Genomic DNA, 20,454 nt, shown 5'->3' with positions numbered 1-20,454 from the left:
TTCTAAGATAAATAAACCACATTCAGGTAACTGGAACTGAAGGGGATAATCTAAGGAGCGAGGCAGAGCTTCACTTTCGACCAGTCACGAGTACCAAAATAAGATGAAATAGTATGTATGGAATCAGCATCCAGGGTAAGAATATATAAGTCCCATTTGTTGTGGAAAGTCCTCAATGAGAAGACTTCGTTCAGCAAAAGAGAGCGCATATCAAAGTACAAGAACATTAGAAGTCGAACCTTCAATTCCTGAAGCGTGGGTGCAGATTTCTTGGTCCAGTGTATTAGTATCAATTTCTTAGCGAGAGTCAGTATGAGGACAATAAGCGGTATGCAGCGAGGAGAGTGCTTTCCAAACTGCCATTCGCGAAGGTGGAGCAAAAGGCAAGCCTCAGGGTTGGGAGTAAGGAGCACATGAAGGATAGAGCTCAGAAAGGAGGTTAATTTACACCAGAACCTACGTATTTTAGAACATTCCCAGAAACAGTAAAATAGCTTGGCATTTTGCATAGTACATTTAGTACAGGACCCAGTGTCCCCGCCCCCCATATACTTCCGCTGGGCAGGGGAGATATATGCCCTATGGAAAAATCTAAGGTGCGTTTCCTGTAGATAGGCGGAGTGTAAACCTTTAGTGTATTTATTATATTGCACTAGAAGATCATTTGAGATACTGGAAATGGTGGGCAAATCCAATGTCCATTGAGTGAGTAATTTATGTGAGTATGAAGGTATATCAATCCTGGCCTCTACTAAGTAAGGGTATAAGTGACAGAGTTTGTACTGTGCAGAGGTTCTATGAAGTAAAACTTTCAGGATAATATGGGAACCCTGTGCCATAGAGTCAGTGAGTTGAGCATAGGGGAGTGACTGAACATAATGCCTCACCTGTAGGTATAAGTAGAAGTGGCTGTTGGGGAGGTGATGTCGGCGTTGTAAGTCAGCAAACGTGCAAACCGTGCCCCCTGGGTCAAAGACTTTGTTCACAAGGGCGATACCTTTACTTTTCCAGACTTGGAGCAACGGACTGCAAATTGAAGGCGGAAAGCAGGGTTGCCCCAAAGGGTAAGGAAAGGAGAGAAACGAAAGTCTCTCTTCAATTTCTTATTTAAACTAATCCATAGGAGATAAGTATCATGGAAAAGTACATTAGAATAGATATGTTTCGGTATAACTGAGGATGGGAGATGCAGCAGTGCTGAGGGTGAATAAGGTGAAAGGACTGCTTGATCCAAACTTATATCAGTGTAGGTAGATCTGTCCAACAACCAATCCCCAAAAAGAAAAAGAATACTGACACGATATAAGATTTAAAGTCTGGTATACCCAGCCCTCCTAGTGACCGAGGAAGCATTAGCTTGGGGAGCGCAATTCTAGCCCGTTGGCCCTTCCAAAGAAAGGAGGAAATAGAGGAGTTAATTCGCAAAATATCACTGTTAGTCAAAGCAAGTGGCAACGATTGGATAGTGTAGAACAGTTTAGGGAAGATAATTGATTTAAGCGCATCCCAGGATAACGTTAATGTGGTTATCTTTTGTATCACCGGGGTGAAATTGGCCTTATATAATGTTTCAATTTTGTTAGTGATAGATATACCCAAGTATTTAATCATTGAAGTACTAATTTTAAACTGTGAAAAAATCGGGGAGGAAGCAAGATCTAGCGAGTACTTGCCTATTGGTAGAAGTTCAGATTTATTGACATTGATTTTATACCCTAAGGATTTACCAAATTCATCAATCAATGCCATAATGTGGGGAATGGAGGTCAGGGGGTCAGTAATAAATAGCAGCATATAATCTGCGAACAGTGATACCTTTAATTCATTCGAAGCAATCCTGATCCCATGAAACCCAGTTGAGTTACGTAGTAGAATAGCCAGAGGCTCAATGGCAATGGCAAAGAGCAAGGGTGCCAGAGGGCACCCTTGTCTAGTGCCTTTGTACAAGGGGAAATAGTCTGATATTTGGCCATTGCAAATAATTTGTGAAAGTGGGGTGGAATATAGCAATTTGACATAGGAAATAAAAGTTGGGGGAAGACCAAATCGGGCCATGGTGGAATATAAGTGGGGCCAAAGCACCAGGTCAAAGGCCTTCTCGGCGTCTAGGGATAAAATGACACCTGGAGGAGAGGAGTCAACAGATTGTTGGAGATGTTGGACAGCAGCAATGACCTTCCTCACATTGACCACAGAGTGTCTGCCCACAATGAACCCCGTTTGGTCCGGGTGAATAATAGATGGTAGTACCACTTTAAGCCTGTCCGCTAGTATTTTCGCCAAGATCTTATAGTCCGAATCCAGTAGTGATATCGGCCTATAAGATCCTGGGTTGGTGAGATCCCTGCCCGGTTTAGGCAGAACTTTAACATAGGCTGTAATTATGCTTATTGGACACAGTAGGGCTACGGCAGTAAGCAGAGTAAGTAGAGGACAGTTGATTTTGCAACCTGAGGTAGGAAGAAGCATAGGCTTTGTTTAGTTTAGCCATATACACTGTATGAGAGAATTGCGAACCTCAAGACCAATTTCGCTGTTTGCCAGAATAGAGGAGGGTTGGAGCTTGCGTGAGATTGGTTGTTGGAGCAGAACTCCTCCCAGCATTCGACTAGCATAGTTTGAAATTCAGGAGAGACCAATAAACGTGAAGGAAATCTCCAAATCCGTCTGGGAGACGGTTCATCAGAGACACGCAAAGAAAATCGCTGCAGGGAGTGATCCGATAATGATATCGGCTCAATCTCGACGTCTGATACCCTTGTGAACAAAGTCTGGGAGACCATTAAATAGTTGATTCTCGATAGAGTGTGATAAACAGAGGAGAGGCAAGTGTATTCCCTGGTGGTAGGGTTGACGGCCCTCCAAGCATCAACTAGGGATAATTGGGATAGAAATTGAGGGATCCCAAACTTTGGTAAAGAAAATGATTTCTTGGGGGCAGAGGATCTGTCAAGGTATTTGTCAGAAACAAGATTGAAATCCCCGCATACTATCAGTTCCCCTCCCATGTGAGGCGTCAGTTCAGCAAGTAGTGTACTAAAGAATTTGGTAGTGTAGACAGGCGGGGCATAGACACTGCACAACGTGTAGGGCTGGGAGTGAAGTGAAACGTTAGCAATAGCATATCTACCTTCAATATCTGATACCACTTTTGTCAGTTCACATGGTAATGTACGTCGTGACATTATAACTACTCCCCTGGACTTAGACGTATATGATGCACTAGCCAACAGTTTCCAACCTAGCATTTGGAGTTTCAACATTTCTATCGGCACTAAATGGGCCTCCTGAATAAAAAGTATATCTAGTTTCAACTTGTTACAATATAAGAGAACCTTCCTGCGTTTTGCGGGAGAGTTAAAACACCCCACATTAAAAGAGCCTATTTTAATCTCAGACATGTTGTATAATACCAGTGTGGAGAGTAGGTACACCTGAGCATTGCATCCAAACATTTATGATAAGAAGAAAGACTGGTGGAGGAAGAGGACAAGACACGATAGGGTGGGGACACAAAGACACATAGAAACACAGAAAAAACAACAAACCACGATACGCATTGTGCATCCAACAATCATACTGCACTTTCACATAACTTCTGGGAGCAAATAAAAACAAAAACATCAGATACAGTAAAATACTTTTGTAGGAACCCAGATAATAACTCCTGTCATGCCCGTCTAGTTGTCATGTGAAACCTCAAAAGAGTCCTCGAGGAACCGGAGAGGTGTAGGGCTGCAGAGAGGACACATCGTAAGAGAAACCAGAGTAGCTGGGGGGGGGGGGAGGGAAGTGAAGTTGAGTAATAAGTAACACCATACGTCCGCCGTGGATGCAGGTGGCAGGAGGATCAAGGTAGTCAGGTAGGGTCCGTTATATCCTGATCTGAAGTCGGGCCTCTAGCACAGAGAAAATCTTCAGCATCAGCAGGAGACAAAAAAATCAAAGTGCCTGTCCTTTTCAAACAGACGCAGCTTGGCAGGGTAAATAAGGGCAACTTTTTTCCTATCTGCAATCAGGCGTGTACAAATAGGGGAGAAAGCTCTGCAAGCTTTCGTGAGTTCCACGGAGTAATCTTGAAATAGTCGGAGTTGTGTGCCTTCCCACTTAAGGACGGGCTGTTTTCTGGAAGCTTTCCATATTTCTATTTTGTGTGTGTAGCTGAGGCATTTAAAAATAGTGACTCTGGGACGCGAGTCATTAGGGCGTGGAGGAGGGCCTATCCTATGGACCCGTTCAATCACCATATCTTTGGATAGGTCAGGTATGCCCAGCAGTTGTGACAAGGTGTGTGCAACAAATTGCTCCAGTAAGTGGCCCTTAATCGTTTCAGGGAGCCCCACCACCCTTATATTGTTACGCCGTGAGCGATTTTCGATTTCCTCCATTTTATTGATAATGGAATAATTCTCCTTCTCCAACCTTTTAACTTCACATTGCAAATCAGCTAGATTATGTGCCACCGAGCCTATTCTGTTTTCAGCAGTGGTAACCCTGGTAGACAAGTGGTGCATCTGAGTGGTAATGTCACTTACTGCTTTAGTCAGTAGCGGCCCCATCGCGGAGGTAATGGCATCCACGAGGTCTCCATAAAGCAGCAGGCTGTCCCGGGGGTGCTGGGAGGGCAAACCAGCAGTGTCCAGTGCCCCAGTGACAGTTTTCTTTGAAGCCGGTGTGGCGGTGTGTGACTCTTCCTCCGGCACCATTACAGGGTCCGCGCCTCGTTTGATCTGGTGCAGCTCCTGCTGCTGCAAGCGCGGCAGCTGTGAGGATGTGACATACTTGTCCATCGTGTATGAGTAGCTGTGGGTGTGGGGGAGGTTTGGAGGCTATAGTAGCCGTGAAAAGGGTCAGAGAAGCCGGGCACGGAGCGGAGCTGTGAGCCTGTGCTGCTCACTCCATGCACCCGGAACCGGAAGTGACACTCATTTATATTTATTGGTATACCTATGGGTGCTCATTACCGCTGTGTATTTTAGATAGCAGAATCAGACGCTCATGCAGATGTACCCTGATTTATGTGAAACCTGTGTGCCCCCTTCCATTGAATGTATTACAATGGATACACAGAAAAATAATAATAAAGTGAATGTCAGGGGGGAAAAAATATAGATTGACACTTTGGGAATCGAACCCAGGATTCTCAGCGTGGGTGCCTTCACTGCTAGCCCACATCGCTGCATGGAAGATACACAAGTTCATGTGTAAGAGTAATGCAAGCAGCGATTCCTTACCATTGGTGTTCGTTTATGCTGTTAGGGGACTCGGATGCTCATTTAGTGCAGTGTACATACTTTAAAGTCAATGAGCAACATAATTCCTTTCACACATTAGTTGCATCTGCATACACAAGTGTTTTAACATGTTCATTTGCGTCTGTATAAACTGTTTTTTTTCTCTCTCTCCGTCTGACCATTGGTCACCATCTGTGTGTACAGTATGTAGTACAGGACTGTATATTAACATTACAGTCATCACTGACCATTTGCCAGAGCTTGTACTGTAGATCAATACGCCGCTATTCGATCTAAAGTACTGGATTAGTGGAGCATTAGCCACCCAGTGGTGGAGATGTGTATTGCATGATAAGTATCTAGTTGTGCCTCAATGCACCTGTCCGTGATTAAACTCAGCAACCTAAGCTATCGTCTAGGCGTGACTAAAGCTCTGTCTAGGTGCAGAAACAGCCAAGATAATGGAGGACCCATCTGTAATAAGTTGATCAGCATCTCATCCACCTGCTCTACCTATTGCGGGTCCTGAGCTTGAATTGCCCGCATATTCTCCTGCAGGCCTAAGGCGAACTCCCACAAAGATTCTTGAGGTTGCTGTTTTTGGACAGCCACGGTTTGCAGGTTGAAAATGCCAGTTAGTTTATTCACAATTCCTTTAGCCGACTTTCGTTTTTCATCGGACCATGACCTTAACTTCTCCTTAAATTCTTTAAAGAAGCTAGTGCCTGGAATGTGTATCTCACAGGCCCTAAAGTAATAGGCATTGTAATTGCCATTATCTGCGTCACAGGTGATATTCCTCCGCTGTCGCTGGGTGAAGCAGGTAGCCTAATTTGGCCTGTGATCGACATGGGGGACTGCAGTTCCTGAGGTTCCAACTTCCGACATCATGCTGCCTGAAGCTGGAGAACTTACTTTAATCCTTTTTGCCGGCACCAAGTTGTAGTAACATGTGAGGAGGCAGGTAGCGTGTCGGTGGTATTGGTGGTCGTACCTGAACTCCTCAGCTGAAGTCGACTCTCTCGCCAAACTTCACAGCTGAAACCTTAGGCAGAAAGACAGGGAAACCCCAAGAACCCCCACAAAGTTACCACACATGAGGACGGTGACTCAGGGGCAGATGTATTAAGCCTGGAGAAAACATAAAGAAGTGATATGTGCAAGGTGATAATGCACCAGCCAATCAGCTCCAATATGTAAATTAACAGTTATGAGCTGATTGGCTGGTACGTTATCACCTTGCACTTATCACCGCTTTATCACTTCTTTACGCCTTATGTAGGCTTAATACATCTGCCCCTCAGGGTTTAATAAGCAGGGAAAGAAAGATCCCTGCTGTAGATTCAACTTTGGTTAAAGTTTGGAGAGAAATGTATTGTGCAATCAGTATATCAACGAATATCATTGCATGATAAATCAAATACAACATTAGAGAATCAATTTATGCATAATAATAATTATATGAAATAATAGAATGCAAGTCAGTTGACATTTCACTGTGTAATAGACTACAGTTAACTGTAAGACTGAAAGTGTTCCCTTGAATTGATTATGTCCATCAGGTGGCAGTCTGAAACCAATTGTGGTTCTGTCTAGTACCTGGGGAAGCAGTACTTAAGGTTTAGGAGCTATAGGATATAGTTCTCTAAACACATGCAGATGTAAGCAAGAAACGCAGTCATAATAATGAAGCGAAATCTCTCAGTGTGATAGCTGCAAATACAGAGCCTGCAGTTGTGCAATGAGCTAAATGGATGTGTACAACAGCACAGTTCTGGTTCACATTCACATTGCAGGCAGATGACAGGTAGCTGAATACTGTTATTAGCAGAAGATGATGCAGTACAATCACTGCACAAGCAGTGACCATTCAGAAGGTATTTACAGGTTATAGGTGGGAACATAGTTTATAACAGACACACTTTAATATGCAGGAGCAGTGATCAATGGGAATGATTCAAACTATGCATTATAAATCATGCAGTTCCATTTCTCAGTAGAAGCAACAAAAGCACAGTACTTTCTCACTATTCTGTTATTGAACAGGCCAAAGGTAATTCAGGTCCTGACGGAGACACTTAGAAAGGACTTTACTGACAGTTTGACAAGCAGCAAGTAACATACTTCCACTTCCTCTCGGGTGAAGCTGACCCTACTTCCAGGGTCCCTGTTGTAATGATTGTTGGGGTCAAAGGGTTCAGTCCCCTGAGGCTGTCTGGTACACTTTCTCACTGAAAAGTACAAATCCTGCCCCTCTCTCGCTACAGACTATTAGGCAGCATGCAGGTACAGTTTATATGCTGAATCACAAAGCATTAATGAATGAGTCTGAAAGTTGTCGGGTTCCTGCCTCGTGGATGGGCTGGGCAAAAGTGAAGGTTGTAAAAGATGAGAGTCACTGTGAAATTTCAAGACTATCCTGACAGATCTCTGTGTGCTGCCAAGCTGGATGCATCCTAATGTTCAAGTGTTGTGTGATTACCTCATGTGCCTCTCTCTCTCCGCCCACCATTCAGGGTGTCACTGTCCGTGTCTCTTCTCATGACACGTAGCTCCTTATACATGGCTCCATTGTGTATGCCTCCGGCTCACCCCCCTTGCTGCTTGTGCTCAGAACGCATCCCTCTGGTCCCAACTGCTGCTCTGATCACTGCTCCCCTCACTCTCTGGCAGCCCAGGGCCCTCTCACAGCACGGAGCTCCTTATGCATTGCTCCATTGCTGCTCTGCTCCTCTGTACTCTTGGTGGCAGCTGCGCTCCTCCAAAACCCCAGCACCTCTCACACTTCAGACCCAGCACTATGCAAGAGCTATCTTAAGCCCTTCTCTGATCCAGGGCAAAGTTCTATATCCAGGGTAACATTCCAAATCTGGGCTTCCTGCCCTGAGAGAACCCTATCAGGAGTTCTGCAGCTAGCAACATTGTATAACCTGCAGCCTCTGGGCTGCTGGCTGTAAACTGCATTAACCCTTTCTTGGGCTGGTTAGACAGCTATAATCAGTGGGGTGCCACACAGTTATCACTGCTTAATACATTTGCTGGAAATCACAAAATGTGTCAGGGATTTATTAATCAGTGTGAGATCCACTTCGAGTTGCAACCTGCTTACTTCCCAACTGCATGGACCCAAGTGGCCTACATAATATCGCTACTATCTGGACAGGCTTTTGAATGGGTTTCTCCACGCTGGGAAAAATCAGGTCCTCTTCTGCCTATTTCTGAGGAATTCATCACTATCTTCTGTAGAATGTTCGATGAACCCAGAAGGACTTCTTTAGCGTAGTGGATATTCTTTGTTTGCATCAAGGAAGCAGAAGAGACTCAGAGTGAATGTTCAAGTCTCATACCATTCCCACTCAAGTCCTCCTATGGCACCTGGTGAAGAACCTATGCAGATCAATAGGTCCCTCTCTCCTGAAGAATGTCAGCGTCGACACCGCAAGAATTTATGCATGTATTGCAGGTCTTCTGAACATCTGGTCAAGGCTTGTACTTAACATCTGGGAAAGTACAGTTCCTAAACTATGGCGGAGAAGTTACCTTGGGGGTTGTATCAAATTTTCCACAAGGCTCTGACTACACTATTTCAGTGGCTTTTGAGCATCCAGACAGTCCCAAGTTCCTTTTTGCTCTTCTGGATTCAGGAGCAGCTGCAAACTTCATCACTTTGGATTATGTTCAACGTTTCCAGTTACCCACCCCTGATCTAAACTGGCCAATCTTGCTCACAGCTGTTGATGGAAGTAGAATACCTGAGGGACTTATCACACAGTGTACTAAGCCTTTGAAAATATGAGTATCTGAGTTATTCATTCTGAAGAATTAGCTTTCTTGGTAATTTCTAATGCCTCTAATGATTGCATTATCAGTCTTCTTTGGCTGCAGAAGCACAATCTGCAGTTAGATTGGACGACACTTCAGATACTGTAACATTTTGTCCGTCCTATTTTGAAACTTGTGTCCAGAAAGTTCTTCTAGTTTGATCCTCTGACATCTCTAAGTCATTACCATCAGCCTATCAGCAATTCTCTGACATTTTTAGCCAGCAGTGAGTAGACACTTTACCACCACATCGAGAATGGGACTGTTCAATACATTTAATTCCTGGGAAAACCCGCCAAGAGGTTGAACCTATCCTTTGTCCTTACCAGAGATCCAAAAAATGTCAGAGTACATTGAAGAGAATTTAAAGAAAAGATTTCCCCTGTAGGAGCAGCTTTTTTCTTTGTAAAGAAGAACAATGGTGGACTGCGTCCTTGTATTGATTATAAAGGTAAGTGAAGAATTGATACCCATTGTAGTTAAATACGGAACTCTTCGATCGAGTTAAGGGTGCTACCGTTAATTACTAAACTCAACTTGAGCGGCACTTATATTCTCATTAGAATACAAACTGGAGATGAGTGGAAAACCGCTGTTAACACCAGGGACGGACATTATGAATATCTTGTGATGCCATTCTGGTTATGTTATGCTCCAGCTGTATACCACTTTTTATTGATATTATTCAAGATCTTCTTTACAAATGTGTTGTAGTTTACTTAGATGACATTCTGATTTTTTCAAAGGATCTGGTTAACCATCATGTGCAGGTTAAGGAAGTACTTTTTTGACTCCAAACCAATCAATTATTCTGTAAATTGAAGAAGTGTGTCTTTGAGGTATCCTCTATACCCTTCTTGGGCTACATAATCTTTGCATATGATCTTTAAATGGACCCAGAAAAACTACAGACAATCTTTGATTGGTACTTAACTACTTCTTTAAAAGCTATCCTGAGATTCCTTTGGTTCGCTAACTACTACAGAAAATTGATCAAAGGCTTTTCTACTGTAGTAGCCCCCATCACTGCTCTCATACACAAAGAAGCTGATACAGCCCAATGGTCAGCAGAAGCTCACACAGCCTTCCAGCTCCTGAAACAAGCATTCTTATCCGCTTCAGTGTTGAGACAATCAGACGCCACTTGTCCTTTTATTTTTGAGGTGGACACTTCCACTGAAGGTGTTGGTGCCATACTATCACAATGGTCTGATGATGGGAATCTATATCCCTGTAAGCATTTTTCTTGAAAATTGCTTACGGCAGAGAAAAACTATTATATTGGCGAACAAGAATTACTTGCTATCAAACTGGCACTGGAAGAGTGCCGCTACCTCCTTGAAGGAACTAGGTATCCTGTAGCAATCTTCGCTGATCTTAAGAATCTGTTATACTTAAAATCCACCCAATGTCTTAACCCCAGGCAATCTCGGGGGGTGATGTTATTTTAAAAGATTTTATATTTTTATATTAACCTTTTGCCCCAGGGTACAGAATTGTAAATCTGATGTTCTGTTCTGCTCTATGTATTCCAAACCCGAAGTAACAATGTCTAAGGATAATCCTATTCTTAATCCAGATACCTTTGTCTCAGTAGGCTTGTCTCATTCTCCACCTCCACAAAAGTCTTTAATTGCTTCAAAGTTATGGAAGAAATTTCTTCAATGGGCCTATGCCTCCCACTTCTCTGGGCATACAGGAGTTCAGAAAACCATATAACTTATTAAAAGAGCCTATTAGTGGCCTACTTTGAGATCAGATCTTAAGTAATTTGTCTCATCCTGTATCAAATGTGCTCAACGTAAAATCTGGACAACCGCCAGCAGGACTACTTTAGTCTCATGCCACCCTGCATCATCCCTGGATTCTCCTCTCAATGGATTTCATTACAGATTTACCACCGTAAAAGGGACATAATACTGTCTGAGTCATTGTAGACCATTTCTCAAAAATGGATAATTTTGTTCCTTTAAACGTGTTTGCCTCCACTTTCAGTCTAGCCCAATTATTAATTTATGATATATTTTGACTCTGGTCTACTTGTTGAAATTGTCTCAGACAAAGAAGTTCAGTTCGTGGCACGATTATGTTCTGCGCTACAAGTTAAGCTAAAGTTCTCCATATCGTATTACCCGCAAATCAATGGGCAAACTGAACGTGTGAACCAGGATCTAGAAACTTTACTACTTTTATATGTCTCCTCATCGAAAGATGACTGTTTGGAGTCTCTGCCATGGGCAGAATTTGTCCACAACAATTTTTTATCACTCCTCTACAAATTCCACTCGTTTCCTGCCAGTCTATGATCTCCATCCATGAGTTCCTGAATTCCAATCTTACCAGTAATCTTCCAGCAGTAAGTTAGTCACTCCACAAAAATCTGGAATGAGGTACATTCAGTCTTGGTGAAGTCTTCAGCAAGATACAAAGAACTCAAGGATCAAAAACATTGAGCAGTGTCGAGCTTAAAACCTGGAGATCAAGTATGGTTGTCAACCCGAAATGTGAGACTACGTGTCCCTTCAATGAACTTTGCTCCATGATTCATCGGTTCCTTTTCAATAGAAGCTACAAGCTTAACCTACCCACTTTTCTCTGAATCAGACTCCTTCCATATCTCTCTCTTAAAGCCATTCTTTGCCAATTTGAATTGTTTCCAATTCTTCCTTCTATTGGCACCTAAAGTCCAAACCCAACGTGTAGTAGAATTTGAAGTGTAATGATTCATGATTCCTGCTACAAACATCTCCAGTATTTGATTGATTGGAAAGGATACGGTCCAGAAGAGAGAGCTTGGATAAATTCAGCTGACGTTCATGCTCCACGCCTAGTTCGGATTTTAAATTCTGAATATCCCCACAAGCCTAAGAGGTGTCCAGAGGCCACCTTAAAAAGGAAGGGGTACTGTCAGGCGGCTACACAGAGACCTCAGATCAAGAACTTACCAATCTAGTTGATGTCAGGGCCGTCAGTGCTGAGTTCTAGGAGTCTCGTGTCGACGGACCTCCTTCCCTATCCTGGGCGACATGTCTTCTACTGCCTTCTTGCAAGCTGTGCTGGCATCCTACGTGTCTTGGTTCCCGCTGGGGGGGGACTGGATATGGGCACCGCCATGTTCAGTAAAGTCAGCTGACTACTGTCCCAGCCAATGTAATCTGCAGCCATCTGTAACTGCTATCCACTTGCACATGAACAGATACTGTATATGTGCATTGTACGTTAATGGGGACATAGTCACAACGGGATGTAGTTATGTGACTGGCAGTCAGGAGACAGGCTGTCACAATAATGACGCCTGCATGCCGATTAACAGGAACTATTCCCACTCATGGGTGTCCACGACACCCATAGAGTGGGAATAGAACCTGTGGCAAGTGCAGCGAGCCTGCAAGGGGCTTCGTTGTGTTCACCCCCCGCCGGCATTCTAAACCTCAGGATCCCGTCGACGGTGTGGTGACTGGCAGGATCCCCATAACCAACCCATCACTACAAAGCATAGAAAATAGGATTTTGGTTACCTACCGGTAAATCCTTTTCTCGTAGTCCGTAGAGCATGCTGGAGTCCACATTAGTACCATGGGGTATAGACGGGTCCACCAGGAGCCATTGGCACTTTAAAAGTTTGAGAGTGTGGGTTGGCTCCTCCCTCTATGCCCCTCTAACCAGACTCAGTCTAGAAATTGTGCCCGAGGAGACGAACATCTGCGAGAGAAGGATTATACACAGATAGTGGTGAGATTCATACCAGCTCACACATACAAGGCACGTCAAGCCAACGAAGCTTGAACACTCAGCAACCGCTGAAACATTACTAACCAAGTAACAATGCAGTACTCAACTAAAGTGAAGTTGTACTGAACCAAATAATGTTTGCAGGAAAACAAAGCGCTAGGCGAGTGCCCAGCATCCTCTACGGACTACGAGAAAAGGATTTACCGGTAGGTAACCAAAATCCTATTTTCTCTTACGTCCTAGAGGATGCTGGGGTCCACATTAGTACCATGGGTGTTGTACCAAAGCTCCCAGAATGGGAGGGAGAGCGCGGAGGCTCCTGCAGAACTGATTGACTGAACTTCAGATTTTCAGAGGCCAAAGTATCGACCTTGTAAAACTTTGCAAACGTGTTCGACCAAGACCAAGTTGCAGCTTGGCAAAGTTGCACTGCCAAGACACCCCGGGCAGCCGCCCAGGAAGACCCCCACCTTACGAGTAGAGTGGGCCTTGACAGATTTTGGACACGGCAGTCCTGTTGTAGAATAAGGGTGCTGGATAGTGAACCGAATCCAGCGAGAAATAATCTGTTTAGATGCCCAATTTTCTTGGGATCATATAGGACAAACAGAAAGTCCGACTTTCTGTGACGAGAAGTTCTCTTCACATATATCTTCAGAGCCCTTACGACATCCAAGGACTTTGATGTAATTGACATGCGTCTAGCAGAAGCTAAGGCAAACAACGTGAACGCCTTCCATGTAAGAAATTTGGCCTCAACCTCCTGTAGAGGCTCCAACCAATCCGACTGGAGGAACTGCAACACCACGTTAAGGTCCCAAGGCGCCGTAGGCGGTACAAAGGAAGGTTGGATGTGCAGAACTTCCTTCAAAAAAGTCTGAACCTCAGGGAGGACAGCCAATTGTTTCTGAAAGAAAATGGATAGGGCCGAAATCTGAACATTCACAGATCCTAACCTCAGGCCCATATCCACACCTGCTTGCAGGAAGAGGAGACAACGTCCAAGTTATAACTCCACCGTAGGAAACTTCTTGGATTCACACCAAGAGACATATTTCTTCCAAATATGATGGTAATGTTTAGACGTTACCCCTTTCCTAGCCTGTATCAGGGTAGGAATGACCTTCTTCGGAAATGCCCTTCCGAGCAAGTATCAGGCGCTCAACTTCCATGCCATCAAACGTAGCCGCGGTAAGTCTTGATAGGGGAATGGCCCCTGTTGCAGCAGGTCCTCCCGAAGAGGAAGATGCCTCGGATCTTCTTGCAGTAGATTCAGAAGGTCCGCATACCAAGCCCTTCTTAGCCAGTCTGGGGTAATGAGGATCGCATGAACCCTTGTTCTCCTTATGAGCTTTAGGATTCTTGGGATAAGTGGGAGTGGTGGAAACACGTACACTGACTGGAACACCCACGGAGACACCAGGGCCACCACTGCCACTGCCTGTGGGTCTCTCGACCTGGAACAATAATGCCGAAGCTTCTTGTTGAGACGAGAGGCCATCATGTCTATTTGGGGTAATCCCCAAAGGTCTGTTATTTCCTTGAACACCTCTGGATGGAGACGCCCCTCCCCTGGATGGTGATCGTGTCTGCTTCCCAGTTGTCTACTCCCGGAATAAAGATGGCTGACAGCGTCAACGCGTGTTTTTCTTTCCAGAGGAGTATTCTTGTCACCTCTGACATTGCCGCTCTGCTCTTCATTCTGTCTTGTCGGTTTATGTAAGCCACTGTTGTTACGTTGTCCGACTGCACTTGAATGGCCCGATTTTTTAGAAGAGGGGGCCTGAAGAAGACTGTTGTAGACGGCTCCGAGTTCCAGGATGTTGATAGGCAGGCCGGCTTCCAGGCTTGACCACCGTCCTTGGAAGGTTACTCCTTGAGTGACTGCTCCCCAGCCCCGAAGGCTCGCATCTGTGGTTAGAAGGACCCAGTCCTGAATCCCGAACCTGCGGCGGCCTTCCAGAAGGTGAGGCAATTGGAGCCACCAGAGGAGTGAGATCCTGGCCTTTGGCGACAGACGAATTCTCTGGTGCATGTGGAGATGAGATCCTGACCACTTGTCCGGGAGATCAAGTTGGAAGGTCCGAGCATGGATCCTCCCGTACTGGAGAGCCTCGTAAGAGGCCACCATCTTTCCCAATAGGTGAATGCATTGATGAACCGACACCCGGGCTGACTTCAGGACATCTCGGACCATAGCTTGTATCACCAACGCCTTTTCCTGCGGAAGAAACACCTTCTGCACTTCTGTATCCAGGATCATTCCCAGAAAGGGCAACCTCGGGGGTTGGTTCCAAATGTGACTTTGGAAGGTTCAGAATACAACTATGACTCCTGAGGAGGTGTGTTGTGAGTACAATGGACTGCAGCAGCTTCTCCTTGGACAATGCCTTTATCAGCAGATCGTCCATATATGGAATGATGTTCACACTCTCACCACTGTTTGCGGAGAACCATCATTTCTGCCATCACCTTGGTAAACACCCTTGGTGCTGTTGAGAGGCCGAATGGCAGGGCCTGGAACTGGAAATGACAGTCCAGCAATGCGAAACGGAGATAAGCCTGATGTGGCAGCCAGATAGGAATGTGGAGGTACGCATCCTTGATATCCAGGGATACCAGGAATTCCCCCTCTTCCAGACCTGATATCACCGCCCTGAGAGACTCCATCTTGAACTTGAACTCCTTTAGAAAGAGGTTTAATGATTTTAGGTTCAGAATGGGCCTGACCGAACCATCCGGTTTTGGTACGACGAAAAGGTTCGAATAGTAACTTTTGTTCTGCATGTGAGATGGTACTGGCACAATGACCTGTGCCTCCACCAGTTTTTGGACAGCGTCTTGTAGTACAGTGCTGTCTGCCAACAGAGTTGGTACGCCTGATTTGAAAAAGCGATGAGGGAGACTTTGAAATTCCAGCCTGTATCCCTGGGATACAATATCTATCACCCAGGGATCCAGGCCGGACGATACCCAGACCTGACTGAAGTGTCTGAGTCTCGCTCCCACTGGCCCCACCTCCAGGGGGTGGTCTTCTGTTTGCCGGCGGTCGGGCTCCCGGCGCTCAGTATACCGGCGCCGGGAGCCCGACAGCCGGAATACCGACAATTATTTTCCCTCGTGGGGGTCCACGACCCCCATAGAGGGAGAATAAAATAGTGTGGCGCGCGTAGCGCGCCACCGTGCCCGTAGCGTGGCGAGCGCAGCGAGCCCGCAAGGGGCTCATTTGCGCTCGCCAAGCTGTCGGTAAGCCGGCGGTCGGGCTCCCGGCGCCGGGATGCTGGTCGCCGGGAGCCCGACCGCCGGCCAGCCGTAGTGAACCCCCTCCAGGCCGCGCAGTCCACCGTCATGCAGAGGACTTTGGCGTACCTGAAGCAGGCTTTTTGTTTCTGGGAACCTGCAGCTGCAGGTGTCTTGGACTTAACTCGACCTCCCCTAAAGAAGGTATTGGACATTCTGGCCCTTCTAGGCTTGTTAGGCCAAAAAGACTGCGTTGCAGATGAACAGAAGGATTTCTTCGGAGCAGGTGCTGCTGAGGGAAGAAACGGACCCTTACCCACTGTAGCCGTGAATGTCCACGCGTCTAGAGCTTCCCCAAAGAGAGCCTGACCTGGATTCCACATTGGCCGACCACTGGCGCAGCCAAAGTCCCCAACGAGCTGAAACAGACATGGAAGATATTCCCGCAGCCATGGAACCAAGGTTTTTCATGAATTCTACCATAAAACTTGCTGAATCATGTATATTGCCTAAATATAATGCAACATCATCCCTGTCCATCGTATCTAAATCCTCAAGTAAGGTAGCCGACCACTTTACTATTGCCTTTGCAATCCATGCGGTAGCAATAGTGGGATGTAATATGGCCCCTGAAGCAGTGTACATTGATTTAAGCATTTTATCAATTTTTCTATCATCCGGCTCCTTTAAGGCAGTAGATCCTGGAACAGGCAAAACCACCTTCTTTGAGAGTCTGGACACAGATGCGTCAACAATCGGCAGCCACCTGGACCCTTTTAGGGACCTGGAATTTTTTCTCAGGGTTTACCCATGCTTTCTCAAATATAGCATTCAATTCCTTTGACGCAGGGAAGGTTAGGGAAGCTTTTTTATTTTCAGTGAAAAAAGCCTCCTCAACCTGCTCAGGTGTGGTATCATTAACATTCAGCACATCCCTGATAGCTTCTATCAACAATTGCACCCCCTTTGCAAGAGATGCGGACCCCCACAACACATCCCCATCACCGTCTGTGGTATCAGAATCGGTATCCGTGTCGTCTTGTGTGACATGCACAAGCGCACGTTTGTGGTGATATATAGCGGGGCCTCCTGACGTACCAGAAACCGGCTATACTACCATAGAGCTCTGTAATACCTGGGTTGCAGATTCATTGCTTGCAACCCTGTCAGAAATCTGAGAAATCCAAGATTTGATAGAGGAAAACCACTCAGGCTCCCTTGCTGGTATCTGTGCTAAACCAGTGCTATTCTGATTACATGGAATGGGATCATCCTGGGAGGATAAATCCTCTGCAGCATATGACACAGTGTCCCTGGACATAGCTAAAGGAGACCACCAAACACTCCACACACACACAGGTGAGGGCAGACAGAGTTTCCCCCCCAAGAATGGCAAGAGAGACACAGAGATTGGAGCCAACCCACACACAGCGCTTTTAGCAAAGGGAGACCCCTTGTCAGCACTGACTGTGCACCTTCTAAGGACACACAGTCTTATTACAGCCTCCCCTCCCTTCTACAACCCCCTGGAACTGTATATAGATAGCTGGAGTTGCTGTGGAGGGACCTGTTCTTCCTCTCAGCGCTGTGCAGGCAGGAAAATGGTGCTAAAACACTACTGGGTCCGCTCTGAGGAAAAGCTCCGCCCCCTTAATGGCGCTGTCTTCCCGCTCTTCATGGATTATACTGGCCTGAGGAATTAGTGCTGGCTGAGATCCGAGGACCCCGAAAGGCTTCTGGACCAGTGTAGGGGGTAAGCGCTGGCCCAGGGAGCCCCTCACAGTGCCGCACCATGTACCGCTGAGCCTACCCAGGAGCGCAGTTAATACTGCGCTCCCTCCCCACTGCCGCCATCTTCACACCAGCTCCCCGTTGTAAGGGGTTGGCGGCATGCTGCTGGGGCGAGCGGTCCCCTGTGGCGGATAACGATCAGACCCCTCTGGAGCTCCGTGTCCAGTCAGCGGAGACAGTGGCTCAGACCTCGCAGGGCAGACACTGCTCCCCCCCTTAGTCCCTCACTGCAGGGAGGCTGTTGCCAGCAGCCTCCCTCTAAAATAATAAACTCTAAGTTAAACTTTACTAGAAAAGCTCTGTAGAGCTCCCCTAGCTGTGACCGGCTCCTCCATGTGGACCCCAACATCTTCTAGGACGTAAGAGAAAGGTGATTTGACTTTTTTGCATCTCTGGTTGCACTGGGGTGGATTTTAGACTGGCCCTTACTTCTTTCCTTGTGACCATTATGTAAGATCAGCTTAGAGAATGCAAATACAACATGTACTGTTTGCCATTTGGCAGCAGGAGGTAGGTGAATTTAAATAAAAACTCTACAGTAATTTGTGTTTAATTAAATTATAAATTGATTCACACTTTGGTACAATCGCACTTTGTACTTGCTGGTTTCTGAAATGTCACTGATTACTAATACTGTATAGGAAAACTTCTCACCTAAATAAATCATTATACCGAAATGTACAGATGGTCTATTGGGATGAAATGTGCAGTCAAATGAAAAATGAAAGGTCATTACGTTATTTCTATTTCTGTTTTATGCTAAGCAAATAGAAAATAGATTTTCAGATCAAGGCTTGGAAACAACTCAAGTTTGCCAATATATTCAAAATAAAATAATAATTTATTTTATTTTTTCAAGTTAAAGTTGCTTTCACTCTGCAACATAAATAGTATCTCTATATTGTGCTATTTTCTGCAAATTAATGAAACTAATTAGTACCTAAGAAGCTAAATGTGTGCTTTTTATTTTTTTAAATCATTTTATATATGTAGTAGAACATTTCCCTTTAGATATACCCAGTTGTGTACTATTTAAAAACAAAACAAACATAACCTTATTTATTGTTGCCCAGACTGTCCTGGAGGTGCCCTTGCATGGGATAAATGTACTAGGAGTGGCTTTTTAAAGTGCGGACCCCGGAGTCCGCAGCACCTGCCGACACAGCCACACAACAACAACCATGGGGAAAGCTGACCAATTCCCCTGTGTGCGATGTCTTCCAAAAGAGAAGCGCGCCAAGGCCTGTCCCTCCCAGGGGGAAATGTCTCACAATGCGCAAACCCTGAAGCGTTCCAGACCCCGGCGTCACATCTCCATGGAAACCACAGCACACATGAAGGGAGCGCCAGATGTAGACACTTGTAACAGTAATGGATAAGGTCTATGTATCCATGAAGTATAAACATATTAACCCTATCATGAACCAATGTACAGAACAAAAACATACAAAGACAACAACAGGGAAAGGGAGGAAAAGGCAATAAAAAGCGACAATAATAATATGAATATATCTCATCTTTCTGCATATAAAGGATAATGTAAGGAAGAGATGTTGATATCCCTAAAGATATATACATATAACTATTTTGATAATCATAGGCATAGACCATAAGACATTTTACGTTATATTATGTTTATCTTCTCCTGACCACTCTGGTCATACATATTTTGTCTGAACTGTAACCTTTATTTATGAACTATATCACACAGTTTAACTCAATTGTTTCGTTAAGACCATCTGGATATAGAGAATTGTATTTCAGCATCCAAAAGACTTCCCTTTCACACAATTTATTATACCTATCACCCCATCTGGCAGTATAGCTAATTGATTCCAGGCCCACAATTTGCAGACTTGATGGATCACTATTGTGTTGTATGTTAAAATGTCTGGGTACACCGTGTAAATTGCTTTTCTTAATTATATTTCTTCTATGTTCCATAAATCTAATATGTAAAATATCGTTGTTCTGCCAATATAGTGTTACCCACATTCATATGTTAGCAGATATATGACATATTTAGAATCACAATTTATAATCGAGTTTATTTGGTAAACTTCCTTTGAAGATGGTAAATAACTGATGTGATTTTTTCTGCATATAGCAACACATCGTACATCTTTGACAAAAATGGTGAAACTAAGTGGCGCCACTTTACACAACCAGTGATAATAGAATAATTCCAAATGCCAGATGAATTATCATACACTTCCCCTTGGAAAATGAATACTGCAGATGGGGGCGCTAGTCTTTGCCACTTCCTGCTCCCAGTCACTTCTCAATATGTTGTTTAGTTGGCTCTATTCCACACTGCCATTGCTTCCTGATTGGTAGACTGCCACTGATTATTGGGCTCCCAGACCTTGATATTAATCCAGAACTACTTGTTCTTGATGAATGGTCCCCTAGTCACACTGTACAGGTGGCTCCTGTTGGTTTCCCAGCTCCTGACCGCTCCTGCCCCTTCAGACCTTGGAGCTGCTGTGACCTGCACACTGAAGTCCCGGAATATCCTGTTCAATTCAGGGCGACCGCTGAATAACAGAGAGCCCAAGCAAATCACGTCCACTGCCCAGGGAGCTTTGCGCAACATCCGGTACAGAGACACAGGGCCCTGTGTCTCTGTACCGGA

The 20,454-nt window shown here is 45.1% G+C and overlaps 1 long non-coding RNA gene across 2 annotated transcripts in view; it reads right to left on the bottom strand.

Annotated features, from left to right (window-relative positions):
• Window positions 1-20,454, bottom strand: part of LOC135051032 (uncharacterized) — a 145,717-nt gene that overhangs the window by 41,584 nt on the left and 83,679 nt on the right. The window contains exon 1 of one of the 2 annotated variants that reach the window (XR_010242002.1): window positions 7,717-7,999. The exons of the other annotated variant lie outside the window; for it this stretch is intronic. This is a non-coding gene — a long non-coding RNA (uncharacterized LOC135051032). Of the gene's footprint in view, window positions 1-7,716; window positions 8,000-20,454 lie in introns of those variants that run through there. 2 annotated transcript variants of the gene reach the window in all.

The sequence above is a fragment of the Pseudophryne corroboree genome, chromosome 2 (assembly GCF_028390025.1).
Source record: "Pseudophryne corroboree isolate aPseCor3 chromosome 2, aPseCor3.hap2, whole genome shotgun sequence".
Taxonomy (NCBI): Eukaryota; Metazoa; Chordata; class Amphibia; order Anura; family Myobatrachidae; genus Pseudophryne; species Pseudophryne corroboree.
Note: the sequence above shows the minus strand (reverse complement) of the source record. Positions and strands in the feature narration are given on the sequence as shown.